The 18794-nt window shown below is 39.9% G+C and overlaps 1 protein-coding gene and 15 non-coding genes across 18 annotated transcripts in view; 15 read left to right on the top strand and 1 right to left on the bottom strand.

Moving 5' to 3' along the window:
* LOC134846984 (xaa-Pro aminopeptidase ApepP-like) overlaps positions 1-18794 on the bottom strand; it is a 172784-nt gene that overhangs the window by 57990 nt on the left and 96000 nt on the right. The gene's annotated exons all lie outside the window — the stretch shown is intronic.
* Trnar-ucg (transfer RNA arginine (anticodon UCG)) lies at positions 617-689 on the top strand. The gene has a single exon. It is a non-coding gene; the product is annotated as a tRNA-Arg (tRNA).
* Trnar-ucg (transfer RNA arginine (anticodon UCG)) lies at positions 1110-1182 on the top strand. The gene has a single exon. It is a non-coding gene; the product is annotated as a tRNA-Arg (tRNA).
* Positions 2392-2464, top strand: Trnar-ucg (transfer RNA arginine (anticodon UCG)). The gene has a single exon. It is a non-coding gene; the product is annotated as a tRNA-Arg (tRNA).
* On the top strand, positions 2885-2957 carry Trnar-ucg (transfer RNA arginine (anticodon UCG)). The gene has a single exon. It is a non-coding gene; the product is annotated as a tRNA-Arg (tRNA).
* Positions 4907-4979, top strand: Trnar-ucg (transfer RNA arginine (anticodon UCG)). The gene has a single exon. It is a non-coding gene; the product is annotated as a tRNA-Arg (tRNA).
* Positions 5939-6011, top strand: Trnar-ucg (transfer RNA arginine (anticodon UCG)). The gene has a single exon. It is a non-coding gene; the product is annotated as a tRNA-Arg (tRNA).
* Trnar-ucg (transfer RNA arginine (anticodon UCG)) lies at positions 6926-6998 on the top strand. Its single transcript has one exon. It is a non-coding gene; the product is annotated as a tRNA-Arg (tRNA).
* On the top strand, positions 7903-7975 carry Trnar-ucg (transfer RNA arginine (anticodon UCG)). The gene has a single exon. It is a non-coding gene; the product is annotated as a tRNA-Arg (tRNA).
* Positions 10751-10823, top strand: Trnar-ucg (transfer RNA arginine (anticodon UCG)). The gene has a single exon. It is a non-coding gene; the product is annotated as a tRNA-Arg (tRNA).
* Trnar-ucg (transfer RNA arginine (anticodon UCG)) lies at positions 13220-13292 on the top strand. The gene has a single exon. It is a non-coding gene; the product is annotated as a tRNA-Arg (tRNA).
* Positions 13803-13875, top strand: Trnar-ucg (transfer RNA arginine (anticodon UCG)). The gene has a single exon. It is a non-coding gene; the product is annotated as a tRNA-Arg (tRNA).
* Trnar-ucg (transfer RNA arginine (anticodon UCG)) lies at positions 14410-14482 on the top strand. Its single transcript has one exon. It is a non-coding gene; the product is annotated as a tRNA-Arg (tRNA).
* Trnar-ucg (transfer RNA arginine (anticodon UCG)) lies at positions 14993-15065 on the top strand. Its single transcript has one exon. It is a non-coding gene; the product is annotated as a tRNA-Arg (tRNA).
* Trnaq-uug (transfer RNA glutamine (anticodon UUG)) lies at positions 17693-17765 on the top strand. Its single transcript has one exon. It is a non-coding gene; the product is annotated as a tRNA-Gln (tRNA).
* Trnaq-uug (transfer RNA glutamine (anticodon UUG)) lies at positions 18650-18722 on the top strand. Its single transcript has one exon. It is a non-coding gene; the product is annotated as a tRNA-Gln (tRNA).

The following is an 18794-nucleotide window of genomic DNA, read 5'->3' as shown; positions in this document are numbered from 1 at the left end:
CATCAAGATTGACAGCAAGGAATTTCTGCGCTAACTAAATTTTCCCAAAAATTTGCTCATCTTAGCAGTAAAACAACGGCATCCAGAGCACTTTAAATCTACCCATTTCGAAAACTTCCAACGGCAGCATGGCCTAACGGATAAGGCGTCTGACTTCGAATCAGAAGATTGGGGGTTCGAATCCCTCTTTGGTCGACTTTTCATTTTTTGAGCAGGTAATTTCACATAAAGCACAGCAGATAAAAACATAATGATTGACAGCGAGGAGCTTCTGCGCTAACTAAAATTCCCAAAAATTTTCTCATCTAAGCAGGAAAACAACAGCATCTTGAGCATTGCAAATCTACACATTTCGACACATTCCGACAGCCGCATGGACTAACGGATAAGGCGTCTGACTTCGAATCAAAAGATTGGGAGTTCGAACCCCTCTGTGGTAAAACTTTCATTTCTTGAGAAGGTAATTTCGGATTATGCACAGCAGATAAAAACATCATGATTGACAGCAAGGAAATTCTGCGCTAACCGATTTTTTTCCTAAACATTTGCTCATCTTAGCAGTAAAACAACGGCATCCAGAGCATTTTAAATCTTCCTATTTCGAAAACCTTTCAACGGCCGCATGGCCTAACGGATAAGGCGTCTGACTTCGAATCAGAAGATTGGGGGTTCGAATCCCTCTGTGGTCGACTTTTCATTTTTTGAGCAGGTAATTTCAGATAATGCACAGCAGATAAAAACATAATTTTTGACAGCAAGGAAATTCTCCGCTAGCTAATGTTTCAGAAAAATTTGCTCATCTAAGCAGGAAAACAACGGCATCTTGAGCATTTCAAATCTATACATTTCGACCCATTCCAACACCCGCAAGGACCAACTGATAAGGCTTCTGACTTCCAATCAAAAGATTGGGAGTTCGAATCCCTCTATGGTCGAATTTTCATTTCTTGAGAAGGTAATTTCGGATTATGCACAGCAGATAAAAACATCTTGATTGACAGCAAGGAACTTCTGCGCTAAATAAATTTTCCCAAAAATTTGCTCATCTTAGCAGTAAAACAACGGTATCCAAAGCATTTTAAACCTACCCATTTAAAATTCCTTCCAACGGCCGCATGGCCTAACGGATAAGGCGTCTGACTTCGAATCAAAAGACTGGGGGTTCGAATCCCTCTGTGGTCGACTTTTCATTTTTGAGAAGGTAATTTCGGACTATGCACAGCAGATAAAAACATCATGATTGACAGCAATGAACTTCTGCGCTAAGTAATTTTTCAAAAAAAAATTGCTCATCTGAGCAGTAAACCACGGCATCTTGAGCACTATAAATCTACACATTACGACAACCTTCAACCGGCCGCCTGGACTAACGGATAAGGCTTCGGACATCCCATCAAAAGACTGGGAGTTCGAATCCCCCTGTGGTCGAATTTTCATTTCTTTAGAAGGTAAATTCGGATTATGCACAGCAGATAAAAACATCAAGATTGACAGCAAGCAATTTCTGCGCTAACTAAATTTTCCCAAAAATTTGTTCATCTTAGCAGTAAAACAACGGCATCCAGTGCAATTTAAATCTACCAATTTCGAAAACCTTCCAACGGCCGCATGACCTAACGGATAAAGCGTCTGACTTCGAATCAGAAGATTCGGGCTTCGAATCCCTCTGTGGTCGACTTTTCATTTTTTGAGAAGGTATTTTCGGATTATGCACAGCAGATAAAAACATCATGATTGACAGCAAGGAAATTCTGCGCTAACTAATGTTGCAGCGGTTTCTTTTCGAATTGTGGAGATTGACGCGCACAACTAAACTTTCCCAAAAATTTTCTCATCTAAGCAGGAAAACAACAGCATCTTGAGCATTTCAAATCTACACAATTCGCAACATTCCAATAGCCGCATGGACTAACGGATAAGGCGTCTGACTTCGAATCGAAAATTGAGAGTTCGAACCCCTCTGTGGTCAAAATTTCATTTCTTTAGAAGGTAAATTCGGATTATGCACAGCAGATAAAAATATCAAAATTGACAGCAAGGAAGTTCTGCGCTAACTAAATTTTTTCCCAAAAATTTGCTCACCTTAGCAGTAAAACAACGGCATCCAGAGCACTTTAAATCTACCCATTTTGCAAACCTTCGAAAGGCCGCATGGCCTAACGGATAAGGCGTCTGATTTCGAATCAGAAGATTGGAAGTTCGAATCCCTCTTTGGTCGAACTTTCATTTTTGAGCAGGTAATTTCAGATAATGCACAGCAGATAAAAACATAATTTTTGACAGCAAGGAAATTCTCCGCTAGCTAATGTTTCAGAAAAATTTGCTCATCTTAGCAGTAAAACAACGGCATCCAGAGCATTTTAAATCTTCCTATTTCGAAAACCTTTCAACGGCCGCATGGCCTAACGGATAAGGCGTCTGACTTCGAATCAGAAGATTGGGGGTTCGAATCCCTCTGTGGTCGACTTTTCATTTTTTGAGCAGGTAATTTCAGATAATGCACAGCAGATAAAAACATAATTTTTGACAGCAAGGAAATTCTCCGCTAGCTAATGTTTCAGAAAAATTTGCTCATCTAAGCAGGAAAACAACGGCATCTTGAGCATTTCAAATCTATACATTTCGACCCATTCCAACACCCGCAAGGACCAACTGATAAGGCTTCTGACTTCCAATCAAAAGATTGGGAGTTCGAATCCCTCTATGGTCGAATTTTCATTTCTTGAGAAGGTAATTTCGGATTATGCACAGCAGATAAAAACATCTTGATTGACAGCAAGGAACTTCTGCGCTAAATAAATTTTCCCAAAAATTTGCTCATCTTAGCAGTAAAACAACGGTATCCAAAGCATTTTAAACCTACCCATTTAAAATTCCTTCCAACGGCCGCATGGCCTAACGGATAAGGCGTCTGACTTCGAATCAAAAGACTGGGGGTTCGAATCCCTCTGTGGTCGACTTTTCATTTTTGAGAAGGTAATTTCGGACTATGCACAGCAGATAAAAACATCATGATTGACAGCAATGAACTTCTGCGCTAAGTAATTTTTCAAAAAAAAATTGCTCATCTGAGCAGTAAACCACGGCATCTTGAGCACTATAAATCTACACATTACGACAACCTTCAACCGGCCGCCTGGACTAACGGATAAGGCTTCGGACATCCCATCAAAAGACTGGGAGTTCGAATCCCCCTGTGGTCGAATTTTCATTTCTTTAGAAGGTAAATTCGGATTATGCACAGCAGATAAAAACATCAAGATTGACAGCAAGCAATTTCTGCGCTAACTAAATTTTCCCAAAAATTTGTTCATCTTAGCAGTAAAACAACGGCATCCAGTGCAATTTAAATCTACCAATTTCGAAAACCTTCCAACGGCCGCATGACCTAACGGATAAAGCGTCTGACTTCGAATCAGAAGATTCGGGCTTCGAATCCCTCTGTGGTCGACTTTTCATTTTTTGAGAAGGTATTTTCGGATTATGCACAGCAGATAAAAACATCATGATTGACAGCAAGGAAATTCTGCGCTAACTAATGTTGCAGCGGTTTCTTTTCGAATTGTGGAGATTGACGCGCACAACTAAACTTTCCCAAAAATTTTCTCATCTAAGCAGGAAAACAACAGCATCTTGAGCATTTCAAATCTACACAATTCGCAACATTCCAATAGCCGCATGGACTAACGCATAAGGCGTCTGACTTCGAATCGAAAATTGAGAGTTCGAACCCCTCTGTGGTCAAAATTTCATTTCTTTAGAAGGTAAATTCGGATTATGCACAGCAGATAAAAATATCAAAATTGACAGCAAGGAAGTTCTGCGCTAACTAAATTTTTTCCCAAAAATTTGCTCACCTTAGCAGTAAAACAACGGCATCCAGAGCACTTTAAATCTACCCATTTTGCAAACCTTCGAAAGGCCGCATGGCCTAACGGATAAGGCGTCTGATTTCGAATCAGAAGATTGGAAGTTCGAATCCCTCTTTGGTCGAACTTTCATTTTTGAGCAGGTAATTTCACATAAAGCACAGCAGATAAAAACATAATGATTGACAGCAAGGAGCTTCTGCGCTAACTAAAATTCCCAAAAATTTTCTCATCTAAGCAGGAAAACAACAGCATCTTGAGCATTTCAAATCTTCACATTTCGACACATTCCGACAGCCACATGGACTAACGGATAAGGCGTCTGACTTCGAATCAAAAGATTGGGAGTTCGAACCCCTCTGTGGTCAAATTTTCATTTCTTGAGAAGGTAATTTCGGATTATGCACAGCAGATAAAAACATCATGATTGACATCAAGGAAATTCTGCGCTAACTAATTTTTTTCCCAAAAATTTGCTCATCTTAGCAGTAAAACAACGGCATCCAGAGCATTTTAAATCTTCCTATTTCGAAAACCTTTCAACGGCCGAATGGCCTAACGGATAAGGCGTCTGACTTCAAATCAGAAGATTGGGGGTTCGAATCACTCTGGGGTCGACTTTTCATTTTTTGAGCAGGTAATTTCAGATAATGCACAGCAGATAAAAACATAATGATTGACAGCAAGGAACTTCTCCGCTAGCTAATGTTTCAGAAAAATTTGCTCATCTAAGCAGGAAAACAACGGCATCTTGAGCATTTCAAATCTACACATTTCGACACATTCCAACACCCGCAAGGCCCAACTGATAAGGCTTCTGACTTCGAATCAAAAGATTGGGAGTTCGAATCCCTCTATGGTCGAATTTTCATTTCTTGAGTTGGTAATTTCGGATTATGCACAGCAGATAAAAACATCTTGATGGTCAGCAAGGAACTTCTGCGCTAAATAATTTTTCCCAAAAATTTGCTCATCTTAGCAGTAAAACAACGGTATCCAAAGCATTTTAAACCTACCCATTAAAAGTTCCTTCCAACGGCCGCATGGCCTAACGGATAAGGCGTCTGACTTCGAATCAAAAAACTGGGGGTTCGAATCCCTCTGTGGTCGACTTTTCATTTTTTGAGAAGGTAATTTCGGATTATGCACAGCAGATAAAAACATCATGATTGACAGCAATGAACTTCTGCGCTAAGTAATTTTTCAAAAAAAATTTGCTCATCTGAGCAGTAAACCACGGCATCTTGAGCACTATAAATCTACACATCACGACAACCTTCAACCAGCCGCCTGGACTAACGGATAAGGCTTCGGACTTCCCATCAAAAGATTGGGAGTTCGAATCCCCCTGTGGTCGAATTTTCATTTCTTTAGAAGGTAAATTCGGATTATGCACAGCAGATAAAAACATCAAGATTGTCAGCAAGGAATTTCTGCGCTAACTAAATTTTCCCAAAAATTTGCTCATCTTAGCAGTAAAACAACGGCATCCAGTGCATTTTAAATCTACCAATTTCGAAAGCCTTTTAACGGCCGCAAGACCTAACGGATAAAGCGTCTGACTTCGAATCAGAAGATTCGGGCTTCGAATCCCTCTGTGGTCGACTTTTCATTTTTTGAGAAGGTATTTTCGGATTATGAACAGCAGATAAAAACATGATTGACAGCAAGGAAATTCTGCGCTAACTAATGTTGCAGCGGTTTCTTTTCGAATTGTGGAGATTGACGCGCACAACTAAACTTTCCCAAAAATTTTCTCATCTAAGCAGGAAAACAACAGCATCTTGAGCATTTCAAATCTACACAATTCGATATATTCCAATAGCCGCATGGACTAACGGATAAGGCGTCTGACTTCGAATCAAAAATTGAGAGTTCTAACCCCTCTGTGGTCAAATTTTCATTTCTTTAGAAGGTAAATTCGGATTATGCACAGCAGATAAAAATATCAAAATTGACAGCAAGGAAATTCTGCGCTAACTAAATTTTCCCAAAAATTTGCTCATCTTAGCAGTAAAACAACGGCATCCAGAACATTTTAAATTTTCCTATTTCGAAAACTTTTCAACGGCCGCATGGCCTAACGGATAAGGCGTCTGACTTCGAATCAGAAGATTGGGGGTTCAAATCCCTCTGTGGTCGACTTTTCATTTTTTGAGGAGGTAATTTCAGATAATGCACAGCAGATAAAAACATAATTATTGACAGCAAGGAACTTCTCCGCTAGCTAATGTTTCAGAAAAATTTGCTCATCTGAGTAGGAAAACAACGGCATCTTGAGCATTTCAAATCTACACATTTCGACACATTCCAACACCCGCAAGGCCCAACTGATAAGGCCTCTGACTTCGAATCAAAAGATTGCGAGTTCGAATCCCTCTATGGTCGAATTTTCATTTCTTGAGAAGGTAATTTCGGATTATGCAGAGCAGATAAAAACATTTTGATTGACAGCAAGGAACTTCTGCGCTAAATAAATTTTCCCAAAAATTTGCTCATCTTAGCAGTAAAACAACGGTATCCAAAGCATTTTAAACCTAGCCATTTAAAATTCCTTCCAACGGCCGCATGGCCTAACGGATAAGGCGTCTGACTTCGAATAAAAAACTGGGGGTTCGAATCCCTCTGTGGTCGACTTTTCATTTTTTGAGCAGGTAATTTCAGATAATGCACAGCAGAAAAAAACATAATGATTGACAGCAAGGAACTTCTCCGCTAGCTAATGTTTCAGAAAAATTTGCTCATCTAAGCAGGAAAACAACGGCATCTTGAGCATTTCAAATCTACACATTTCGACACATTCCAACACCCGCAAGGCCCAACTGATAAAGCTTCTGACTTCTAATCAAAAGATTGGGAGTTCGAGCCCCTCTGTGGTCAAATTTTCATTTCTTGAGAAGGTAATTTCGGAATATGCACAGCAGATAAAAACATCATGATTGACAGCAAGGAAATTCTGCGCTAACTAAATTTTTTCCCAAAAATTTGCTCATCTTAGCAGTAAAACAACGGCATCCAGAGCACTTTAAATCTACCCAGTTCGAAAACCTTCCAACGGCCGCATGGCCTAACGGATAAGGCGTCTGACTTCGAATCAGAAGATTGGGGGTTCGAATCCCTCTGTGGTCGACTTTTCACTTTTTGAGCAGGTAATTTCACATAAAGCACATCAGATAAAAACATAATGATTGACAGCAAGGAGCTTCTGCGCTAACTAAAATTCCCAAAAACTTTCTCATCTAAGCAGGAAAACAACAGCATCTTGAGCATTTGAAATCTACACATTTCGACACATTACGACAGCCGCATGGACTAACGGATAAGGCGTCAGACTTCGAATCAAAAGATTGGGAGTTCGAACCCCTCTGTGGTCAAATTTTTATTTCTTGAGAAGGTAATTTCGGATTATGCACAGCAGATAAAAACATCATGATTGACAGCAAGGAAATTCTGCGCTAACTAATTTTTTTCCCAAAAATTTGCTCATCTTAGCAGTAAAACAACGGCATCCAGAGCATTTTAAATCTTCCTATTTCGAAAACCTTTCAACGGCCGCATGGCCTAACGGATAAGGCGTCTGAGAAGATTGGGGGTTCGAATCCCTCTGTGGTCGACTTTTCATTTTTTGAGCAGGTAATTTCAGATAATGCACAGCAGATAAAAACATAATGATTGACAGCAAGGAACTTCTCCGCTAGCTAATGTTTCAGAAAAGTTTGCTCATCTAAGCAGGAAAACAACGGCATCTTGAGCATTTCAAATCTACACATTTCGACACAATCCAACACCCGCAAGGCCCAACTGATAAGGCTTCTGACTTCGAATCAAAAGATTGGGAGTTCGAATCCCTCTATGGTCGAAGTTTCGTTTCTTGAGAAGGTAATTTCGGATTATGCACAGCAGATAAAAACATCTTGATTGAAGGCAAGGATTTTCTGCGCTAAATAAATTTTCCCAAAAATTTGCTCATCTTAGCAGTAAAACAACGGTATCCAAAGCATTTTAAACCTACCCATTTAAAATTCCTTCCAACGGCCGCATGGCCTACCGGATAAGGCGTCTGACTTCGAATCAAAAGACTGGGGGTTCGAATCCCTCTGTGGTCGACTTTTCATTTTTTGAGAAGGTAATTTCGGATTATGCACAGCAGATAAAAACATCATGATTGACAGCAATGGACTTCTGCGCTAAGTAATCTTTCAAAAAAAATTTGCTCATCTGAGCATTAAACCACGGCATCTTGAGCACTATAAATCTACACATTAAGACAACCTTCAACCGGCCGCCTGGAATAACGGATAAGGCTTCGGACTTCCCATCAAAAGATAAGGAGTTCGAATCCCCCTGTGGTCGAATTTTCATTTCTTTAGAAGGTAAATTCGGATTATGCACAGCAGATAAAAACATCAAGATTGACAGCAAGGAAATTCTGCGCTAACTAAATTTTCCCAAAAAATTGCTCTTCTTACCAGTAACACAACGGCATCCAGTGCATTTTAAATCTACCAATTACGAAATCCTTCCAACGGCCGCATGACCTTACGGATAAAGCGTCTGACTTCGAATCAGAAGATTCGGGCTTCGAATCCCTCTGTGGTCGACTTTTCATTTTTTGAGAAGGTATTTTCGGATTATGCACAGCAGATAAAAACATCATGATTGACAGCAAGGAAATTCTGCGCTAACTAATGTTGCAGCGGTTTCTTTTCGAATTGTGGAGATTGACGCGCACAACTAAACTTTCGCAAAAATTTTCTCATCTAAGCAGGAAAACAACAGCATCTTGAGCATTTCAAATCTACACAATTCGAAACATTCCAATAGCCGCATGGACTAACGGATAAGGTGTCTGACTTCGAATAATTTGAACCCCTCTGTGGTATTTGAATATTTGAACCCCTCTGTGTTTTGAAATTTGAATATTTGAACCCCTCTGTGGTTTAAATATTTTAACTTCGAATATTTGAACCCCTCTGTGGTCAAATATTCGATTTTGAGAAGGTAATTTCGGATTATGCACAGCAGATAAAAACATCATGATTGACAGCAAGGAAATTCTGCGCTAACTAAATTTTTTCCCAAAAATTTGCTCATCTTAGCAGTAAAACAACGGCATCCAGAGCACTTTAAATCTACCCAGTTCGAAAACCTTCCAACGGCCGCATGGCCTAACGGATAAGGCGTCTGACTTCGAATCAGCAGATTGGGGGGTTCGAATCCCTCTGTGGTCGAATTTTCTTTTTTTTAGCAGGTAATTTCACATAAAGCACATCAGATAAAAACATAATGATTGACAGCAAGGAGCTTCTGCGCTAACTAAAATTCCCAAAAACTTTCTCATCTAAGCAGGAAAACAACAGCATCTTGAGCATTTGAAATCTACACATTTCGACACATTACGACAGCCGCATGGACTAACGGATAAGGCGTCTGACTTCGAATCAAAAGATTGGGAGTTCGAACCCCTCTGTGGTCAAATTTTTATTTCTTGAGAAGGTAATTTCGGATTATGCACAGCAGATAAAAACATCATGATTGACAGCAAGGAAATTCTGCGCTAACTAATTTTTTTCCCAAAAATTTGCTCATCTTAGCAGTAAAACAACGGCATCCAGAGCATTTTAAATCTTCCTATTTCGAAAACCTTTCAACGGCCGCATGGCCTAACGGATAAGGCGTCTGAGAAGATTGGGGGTTCGAATCCCTCTGTGGTCGACTTTTCATTTTTTGAGCAGGTAATTTCAGATAATGCACAGCAGATAAAAACATAATGATTGACAGCAAGGAACTTCTCCGCTAGCTAATGTTTCAGAAAAATTTGCTCATCTAAGCAGGAAAACAACGGCATCTTGAGCATTTCAAATCTACACATTTCGACACAATCCAACACCCGCAAGGCCCAACTGATAAGGCTTCTGACTTCGAATCAAAAGATTGGGAGTTCGAATCCCTCTATGGTCGAAGTTTCGTTTCTTGAGAAGGTAATTTCGGATTATGCACAGCAGATAAAAACATCTTGATTGACAGCAAGGAACTTCGGCGCTAAATAAATTTTCCCAAAAATTTGCTCATCTTAGCAGTAAAACAACGGTATCCAAAGCATTGTAAACCTACCCATTAAAAATTCCTTCCAACGGCCGCATGGACTAACGGATAAGGCGTCTGACTTCGAATCAAAAGACTGGGGGTTCGAATCCCTCTGTGCTCGACTTTTCATTTTTTGAAAAGGTAATTTCGGATTATGCACACACAGCAGATAAAAACATCACGATTGACAGCAATGAACTTCTGCGCGAAGTAATTTTTCAAAAAAAATTTGCTCATCTGAGCAGTAAACCACGGCATCTTGAGCACTATAAATGTACACATTACGACAACCTTCAACCGGCCGCCTGGACTAACGGATAAGGCTTCGGACTTCCCATCAAAAGATTGGTAATTCGAATCCCCCTGTGGTCGAATTTTCATTTCTTTAGAAGGTAAATTCGGATTATGCACAGCAGATAAAAACATCAAGATTGACAGCAAGGAATTTCTGCGCTAACTAAATTTTCCCAAAAATTTGCTCATCTTAGCAGTAAAACAACGGCATCCAGTGCATTTTAAATCTACCAATTTCGAAAGCCTTCCAACGGCCGCAAGACCTAACGGATAAGGCGTCTGACTTCGAATCAAAAGATTGGGCGTTCGAATTCCTCTATGGTCGAATTTTCATTTCTTGAGAAGGTAATTTCGGATTATGCACAGCAGATAAAGACATCATGATTGCCAGCCAGGAAAATCTGCACTAACTAAATTTTCCCAAAAATTTGCTCATCTTAGCAGTAAAACAACGGCATCCAGAGCATTTTAAATCTACCCATTTCGGAAAATCTTCCAACGGCTGCATGGCCTAACGGATAAGGCATCTGACTTCGAATCAGAAGATTGGGGGTTCGAATCCCTCTGTGATCGACTTTTCATTTTTTGAGCAGGTAATTTCAGATAATGCACAGCAGATAAAAACATAATGATTGACAGCAAGGAGCTTCTGCGCTAACTAAACTTTACCAAAAAGTTTCTCATCTAAGCAGGAAAACAACAGCATCTTGAGCATTTCAAATCTACACAATTCGAAACATTCCAATAGCCGCATGGACTAACGGATAAGGCGTCTGACTTGGAATCGAAAATTGAGAGTTCGAACCCCTCTGTGGTCAAATTTTCATTTCTTTAGAAGGTAAATTCGGATTATGCACAGCAGATAAAAATATCAAAATTGACAGCAAGGAAATTCTGCGCTAACTAAATTTTCCCAAAAATTTGCTCATCTTAGCAGTAAAACAACGGCATCCAGAGCATTTTAAATCTTCCTATTTCGAAAACCTTTTAACGGCCGCACGGCCTAACGGATAAGGCGTCTGACTTCAAATCAGAAGATTGGGGGTTCGAATCCCTCTGTGATCGACTTTTCGTTTTTTGAGCAGGTAATTTCAGATAATGCAAAGCAGATAAAAACATAATGATTGACAGCAAGGAACTTCTCCGCTAGCTAATGTTTCAGAAAAATTTGCTCATCTAAGTAGGAAAACAACGGCATCTTGAGCATTTCAAATCTACACATTTCGACACATTCCAACACCCGCAAGGCCCAACTGATAAGGCTTCTGATTTCGAATCAAAGGATTGGGAGCTCGAATCGCTCTATGGTCGAATTTTCATTCCTTGAGAAGGTAATTTCGGATTATGCACAGCAGATAAAAACATCTTGATTGAAGGCAAGGATTTTCTGCGCTAAATAAATTTTCCCAAAAATTTGCTCATCTTAGCAGTAAAACAACGGTATCCAAAGCATTTTAAACCTACCCATTTAAACTTCCTTCCAACGGCCGCATGGCCTACCGGATAAGGCGTCTGAGTTCGAATCAAAAGACTGGGGGTTCGAATCCCTCTGTGGTCGACTTTTCATTTTTTGAGAAGGTAATTTCGGATTATGCACAGCAGATAAAAACATCATGATTGACAGCAATGAACTTCTGAGCTAAGTAATTTTTCAAAAAAAATTTGCTCATCTGAGCATTAAACCACGGCATCTTGAGCACTATAAATCTACAAAATAAGACAACCTTCAACCGGCCGCCTGGACTAACGGATAAGGCTTCGGACTTCCCATCAAAAGATTAGGAGTTCGAATCCCCCTGTGGTCGAATTTTCATTTCTTTAGAAGGTAAATTCGGATTATGCACAGCAGATAAAAACATCAAGATTGACAGCAAGGAAATTCTGCGCTAACTAAATTTTACCAAAAATTTGCTCTTCTTACCAGTAAAACAACGGCATACAGTGCATTTTAAATCTACCAATTTCGAAAAACCTTCCAACGGCCGCATGACCTTACGGATAAAGCGTCTGACTTCGAATCAGAAGATTCGGGCTTCGAATCCCTCTGTGGTCGACTTTTCATTTTTTGAGAAGGTATTTTCGGATTATGCACAGCAGATAAAAACATCATGATTGACAGCAAGGAAATTCTGCGCTAACTAATGTTGCAGCGGTTTCTTTTCGAATTGTGGAGATTGACGCGCACAACTAAACTTTCCCAAAAATTTTCTCATCTAAACAGGAAAACAACAGCATCTTGAGCATTTCAAATCTACACAATTCGAAACATTCCAATAGCCGCATGGACTAACGGATAAGGTGTCTGACTTCGAATAATTTGAACCCCTCTGTGGTATTTGAATATTTGAATCCCTCTGTGGTATTTGAATATTTGAACCCCTCTGTGTTTTGAAATTTGAATATTTGAACCCCTCTGTGGTTTAAATATTTTAACTTCGAATATTTGAACCCCTCTGTGATCAAATATTCGATTTTGAGAAGGTAATTTCGGATTATGCACAGCAGATAAAAACATCATGATTGACAGCAAGGAAATTCTGCGCTAACTAATTTTTTTCCCAAAAATTTGCTCATCTTAGCAGTAAGACAACGGCATCCAGAGCATTTTAAATCTACCCATTTCGAAAACCTTCCAACGGCCGCATGGCCTAATGGATAAGGCGCATGGACTAACGGATAACGCGTCTGACTTCAAATCAACCCCTCATGGACTAACGGATAATCAACCCCTCATGGACTAACGCATGGACTAACGGATAAGGCGTCTGACTTCGAATCAACGCCTCTGTGGTCAAATATTCATTTTTGAGAAGGTAATTTCGGATTATGCACAGCAGATAAAAACATCATGATTGACAGCAAGGAAATTCTGCGCTAACTAAATTTTTTCCCAAAAATTTGCTCATCTTAGCAGTAAGACAACGGCATCCAGAGCATTTTAAATCTACCCATTTCGAAAACCTTCCAACGGCCGCATGGCCTAATGGATAAGGCTTCTGACTTCGAATCAGAAGATTGGGGGTTCGAATCCCTCTGTGGTCGACTTTTCATTTTTTGAGAAGGTATTTTCAGATAATGCACAGCAGATAAGAGAAAATTTAAAACACAGCAAAAATTTTCTCATCTAAGCAGGAAAACCCCTCATGGAATAACGCATGGACTAACGGATAAGGCGTCTGACTTCGAATCAACCCCTCTGTGGTCAAATCTTCATTTTTGAGAAGGTAATTTTGGATTATGCACAGCATGGACTAACGGATAATGCGTTAGTCAACCCCTAGTCAACGCGTTAGTCCATGCGTTAGTCAACCCCTCATGGACTAACGCATGGACTAACGGATAAGGCGTCTGACTTCGAATCAACGCCTCTGTGGTCAAATATTCATTTTTGAGAAGGTAATTTCGGATTATGCACAGCAGATAAAAACATCATGATTGACAGCAAGGAAATTCTGCGTTAACTAAATTTTTTCCCAAAAATTTGCTCATCTTAGCAGTAAGACAACGGCATCCAGAGCATTTTAAATCTACCCATTTCGAAAACCTTCCAACGCCCGCATGGCCTAGTGGATAAGGCGTCTGACATCGAATCAGAAGATTGGGGGTTCGAATCCCTCTGTGGTCGACTTTTCATTTTTTGAGAAGGTATTTTCAGATAATGCACAGCAGATAAGAGAAAATTTAATACACACTAAAAATTTTCTCATCTAAGCAGGAAAACCCCTCATGGAATAACGCATGGACTAACGGATAAGGCGTCTGACTTCGAATCAACCCCTCTGTGGTCAAATATTCATTTTTGAGAAGGTAATTTCGGATTATGCACAGCATGGACTAACGGATAATGCGTTAGTCAACGCGTTAGTCAACCCCTAGTCAACGCGTTAGTCCATGCGTTAGTCCATGCGTTAGTCAACCCCTCATGGACTAACGCATGGACTAACGGATAAGGCGTCTGACTTCGAATCAACCCCTCTGTGGTCAACTATTCATTTTTGAGAAGGTAATTTCGGATTATGCACAGCAGATAAAAACATCATGATTGACAGCAAGGAAATTCAGCGTTAACTAAATTTTTTCCCAAAAATTTGCTCATCTTAGCAGTAAGACAACGGCATCCAGAGCATTTTAAATCTACCCATTTCGAAAACCTTCCAACGGCCGCATGGACTAATGGATAAGGCGTCTGACTTCGAATCAGAAGATTGGGGGTTCGAATCCCTCTGTGGTCGACTTTTCATTTTTTGAGAAGGTATTTTCAGATAATGCACAGCAGATAAGAGAAAATTTAATACACAGCAAAAATTTTCTCATCTAAGCAGGAAAACCCCTCATGGACTAACGCATGGACTACCGGATAAGGCGTCTGACTTCGAATCAACCCCTCTGTGGTCAAATATTCATTTTTGAGAAGGTAATTTCGGATTATGCACAGCATGGACTAACGGATAATGCGTTAGTCAACCCCTAGTCAACGCGTTAGTCCATGCGTTAGTCAACCTCTCATGGACTAAAGCATGGACTAACGGATAAGGCGTCTGACTTCGAATCAACCCCTCTGTGGTCAAATATTCATTTTTGAGAAGGTAATTTCGGATTATGCACAGCAGATAAAAACATCATGATTGACAGCAAGGAAATTCTGCGCTAACTAAATTTTTTCCCAAAAATTTGCTCATCTTAGCAGTAAGACAACGGCATCCAGAGCATTTTAAATCTACCCATTTCGAAAACCTAGCAACGTCCGCATGGCCTAATGGATAAGGCGTCTGACTTCGAATCAGAAGATTGGGGGTTCGAATCCCTCTGTGGTCGACTTTTCATTTTTTGAGAAGGTATTTTCAGATAATGCACAGCAGATAAGAGAAAATTTAATACACAGCAAAAATTTTCTCATCTAAGCAGGAAAACAACAGCATCTTGAGCATTTCAAATCTACACAATTCGACACTTTCCAACATCCGCAAGACCTAACGGATAAGGCATCTGACTTCGAATCAAAAGATTTGGCGTTCGAATTCCTCTATGGTCGAATTTTCATTTCTTGAGAAGGTAATTTCGGATTATGCACAGCAGATAAAAACATCACGATTGCCAGCCAGGAAAATCTGCACTAACTAAATTTTCCCAAAAATTTGCTCATCTTAGCAGTAAAACAACGGCATCCAGAGCATTTTAAACCTACCCATTTCGAATACCTTCCAACGCCCGCATGGCCTAACGGATAAGGCGTCTGACTTCGAATCGGAAGATTGGGGGTATGAGTCCCTCTATGGTCGACTTTTCATTTTTTGAGCAAGTAATTTCAGATAATGCACAGCAGATAAAAACATAATGATTGACAGCAAGGAACTTCTCCGCTAGCTAATTTTTCAGAAAAATTTGCTCATCTAAGCAGGAAAACAACGGCATCTTGAGCATTTCAAATCTACACATTTCGACACATTCCAACACCCGCAAGGCCCAACGGATAAAGCGTCTACTTCGAATCAAAAGATTGGGAGTTCGAATCCCTCTATGGTCGAATTTTCGATTCTTGAGAAAATAATTTCGGATTATGCACAGCAGATAAAAACATAATGATTGACAGCAAGCAACTTCTCCGCTAGCTAATGCTTTAGAAAAATTGCTCATCTAAGCAGGAAAACAACGGCATCTTGAGCATTTCAAATCTACATATTTCGACACAATCCAGCAGCCGCATGGCCTAACGAATAAGGCGTCTGACTTCCAATCAAAAGCTTGGGAGTTCGAATCCCTCTGTGGTCGAATTTTCATTTCTTTAGAAGGTAAATTCGGATTATGCACAGCAGATAAAAACATCAAGATTGACAGCAAGGAAATTCTGCGCTAACTAAACTTTCCCAAAAATTTGCTTATCTTAGCAGTAAAACGACGGCATCCAGTGCATTTTAAATCTACCAATTTCGAAAACCTTCCAACGGCCGCATGACCTTACCGATAAAGCGTCTGACTTCGAATCAGAAGATTCGGGCTTCGAATCCCTCTGTGGTCGACTTTTCATTTTTTGAGAAGGTATTTTCGGATTATGCACAGCAGATAAAAACATCATGATTGACAGCAAGAAAATTCTGCGCTAACTGATGTTGCAGCGGTTTCTTTTCGAATTGTGGAGATTGACGCGCACAACTAAACTTTCCCAAAAATTTTCTTATCTAAGCAGGAAAACAACAGCATCTTGAGCATTTCAAATCTTTACATTTTGAAACATTCCAATAGCCGCATGGGCTAACGGATAAGGCGTCTGACTTCGAACCAAAAATTGAGAGTTCGAACCCCTCTGTGGTCAAATTTTCATTTTTGAGAAGGTAATTTCGGATTATGCACAGCAGATAAAAACATCATGATTGACAGCAAGGAAATTCTGCGCTAACTAAATTTTTTCCCAAAAATTTGCTCATCTTAGCAGTAAAACAACGGCATCCAGAGCATTTTAAATCTACCCATTTCGAAAACCTTCCAACGGCCGCATGGCCTAATGGATAAGGCGTCCGACTTCGAATCAGAAGATTGGGGGTTCAGATCCCTCTGTGGTCGATTTTTCATTTTTTGAGAAGGTATTTTCAGATAATGCACAGCAGATAAGAGAAAATTTAATACACAGCAAAAAAATTTCTCATCTAAGCAGGAAAACAACAGCATCTTGAGCATTTCAAATCTACACAATTCGACACATTCCAACATCCGCAAGACCTAACGGATAAGGCGTCTGACTTCGAATCAAAAGATTGGGCGTTCGAATTCCTCTATGGTCGAATTTTCATTTCTTGAGAAGGTAATTTCGGATTATGCACAGCAGATAAAAACATCATGATTGCCAGCCAGGAAAATCTGCACTAACTAAATTTTCCCAAAAATTTGCTCATCTTAGCAGTAAAACAACGGCATCCAGAGCATTTTAAACCTACCCATTTCGAATACCTTCCAACGCCCGCATGGCCTAACGGATAAGGCGTCTGACTTCGAATCGGAAGATTGGGGGTATGAATCCCTCTATGGTCGACTTTTCATTTTTTGAGCAGGTAATTTCAGATAATGCACGGCAGATAAAAACATAATGATTGACAGCAAGGAACTTCTCCGCTAGCTAATTTTTCAGAAAAAATTGCTCATCTAAGCAGGAAAACAACGGCATCTTGAGCATTTCAAATCTACACATTTCGACACATTCCAACACCCGCAAGGCCCAACGGATAAAGCGTCTACTTCGAATCAAAAGATTGGGAGTTCGAATCCCTCTATGGTCGAATTTTCTATTCTTGAGAAGGTAATTTCGGATTATGCACAGCAGATAAAAACAATGATTGACAGCAAGGAAATTCTGCGCTAACTAAATTTTTTCCCAAAAATTTGCTCATCTTAGCAGTAAAACAACGGCATCCAGAGCATTTTAAATCTACCCATTACGAAAACCTTCCAACGGCCGCATGGCCTAATGGATAAGGCGTCCGACTTTGAATCAGAAGATTGGGGGTTCGGATCCCTCTGTGGTCGATTTTTCATTTTTTGAGAAGGTATTTTCAGATAATGCACAGCAGATAAGAGAAAATTTAATACACAGCAAAAAATTTTCTCATCTAAGCAGGAAAACAACAGCATCTTGAGCATTTCAAATCTACACAATTCGACACATTCCAACATCCGCAAGACCTAACGGATAAGGCGTCTGACTTCGAATCAAAAGATTGGGCGTTCGAATTCCTCTATGGTCGAATTTTCATTTCTTGAGAAGGTAATTTCGGCTTATGCACAGAAGATAAAAACATCATGATTGCCAGCCAGGAAAATCTGCACTAACTAAATTTTCCCAAAAATTTGCTCATCTTAGCAGTAAAACAACGGCATCCAGAGCATTTTAAACCTACCCATTTCGAATACCTTCCAACGCCCGCATGGCCTAACGGATAAGGCGTCTGACTTCGAATCGGAAGATTGGGGGTATGAATCCCTCTATGGTCGACTTTTCATTTTTTGAGCAGGTAATTTCAGATAATGCACGGCAGATAAAAACATAATGATTGACAGCAAGGAACTTCTCCGCTAGCTAATTTTTCAGAAAAAATTGCTCATCTAAGCAGGAAAACAACGGCATCTTGAGCATTTCAAATCTACACATTTCGACACATTCCAACACCCGCAAGGCCCAACGGATAAAGCGTCTACTTCGAATCAAAAGATTGGGAGTTCGAATCCCTCTATGGTCGAATTTTCTATTCTTGAGAAGGTAATTTCGGATTATGCACAGCAGATAAAAACAATGATTGACAGCAAGGAAATTCTGCGCTAACTAAATTTTTTCCCAAAAATTTGCTCATCTTAGCAGTAAAACAACGGCATCCAGAGCATTTTAAATCTACCCATTACGAAAACCTTCCAACGGCCGCATGGCCTAATGGATAAGGCGTCCGACTTTGAATCAGAAGATTGGGGGTTCGGATCCCTCTGTGGTCGATTTTTCATTTTTTGAGAAGGTATTTTCAGATAATGCACAGCAGATAAGAGAAAATTTAATACACAGCAAAA

The sequence above is a fragment of the Symsagittifera roscoffensis genome, chromosome 5, assembly GCF_963678635.1.
Source record: "Symsagittifera roscoffensis chromosome 5, txSymRosc1.1, whole genome shotgun sequence".
NCBI classification, from domain to species: domain Eukaryota; kingdom Metazoa; phylum Xenacoelomorpha; order Acoela; family Convolutidae; genus Symsagittifera; species Symsagittifera roscoffensis.
This window is presented reverse-complemented; position numbering and strand designations above follow the sequence as displayed.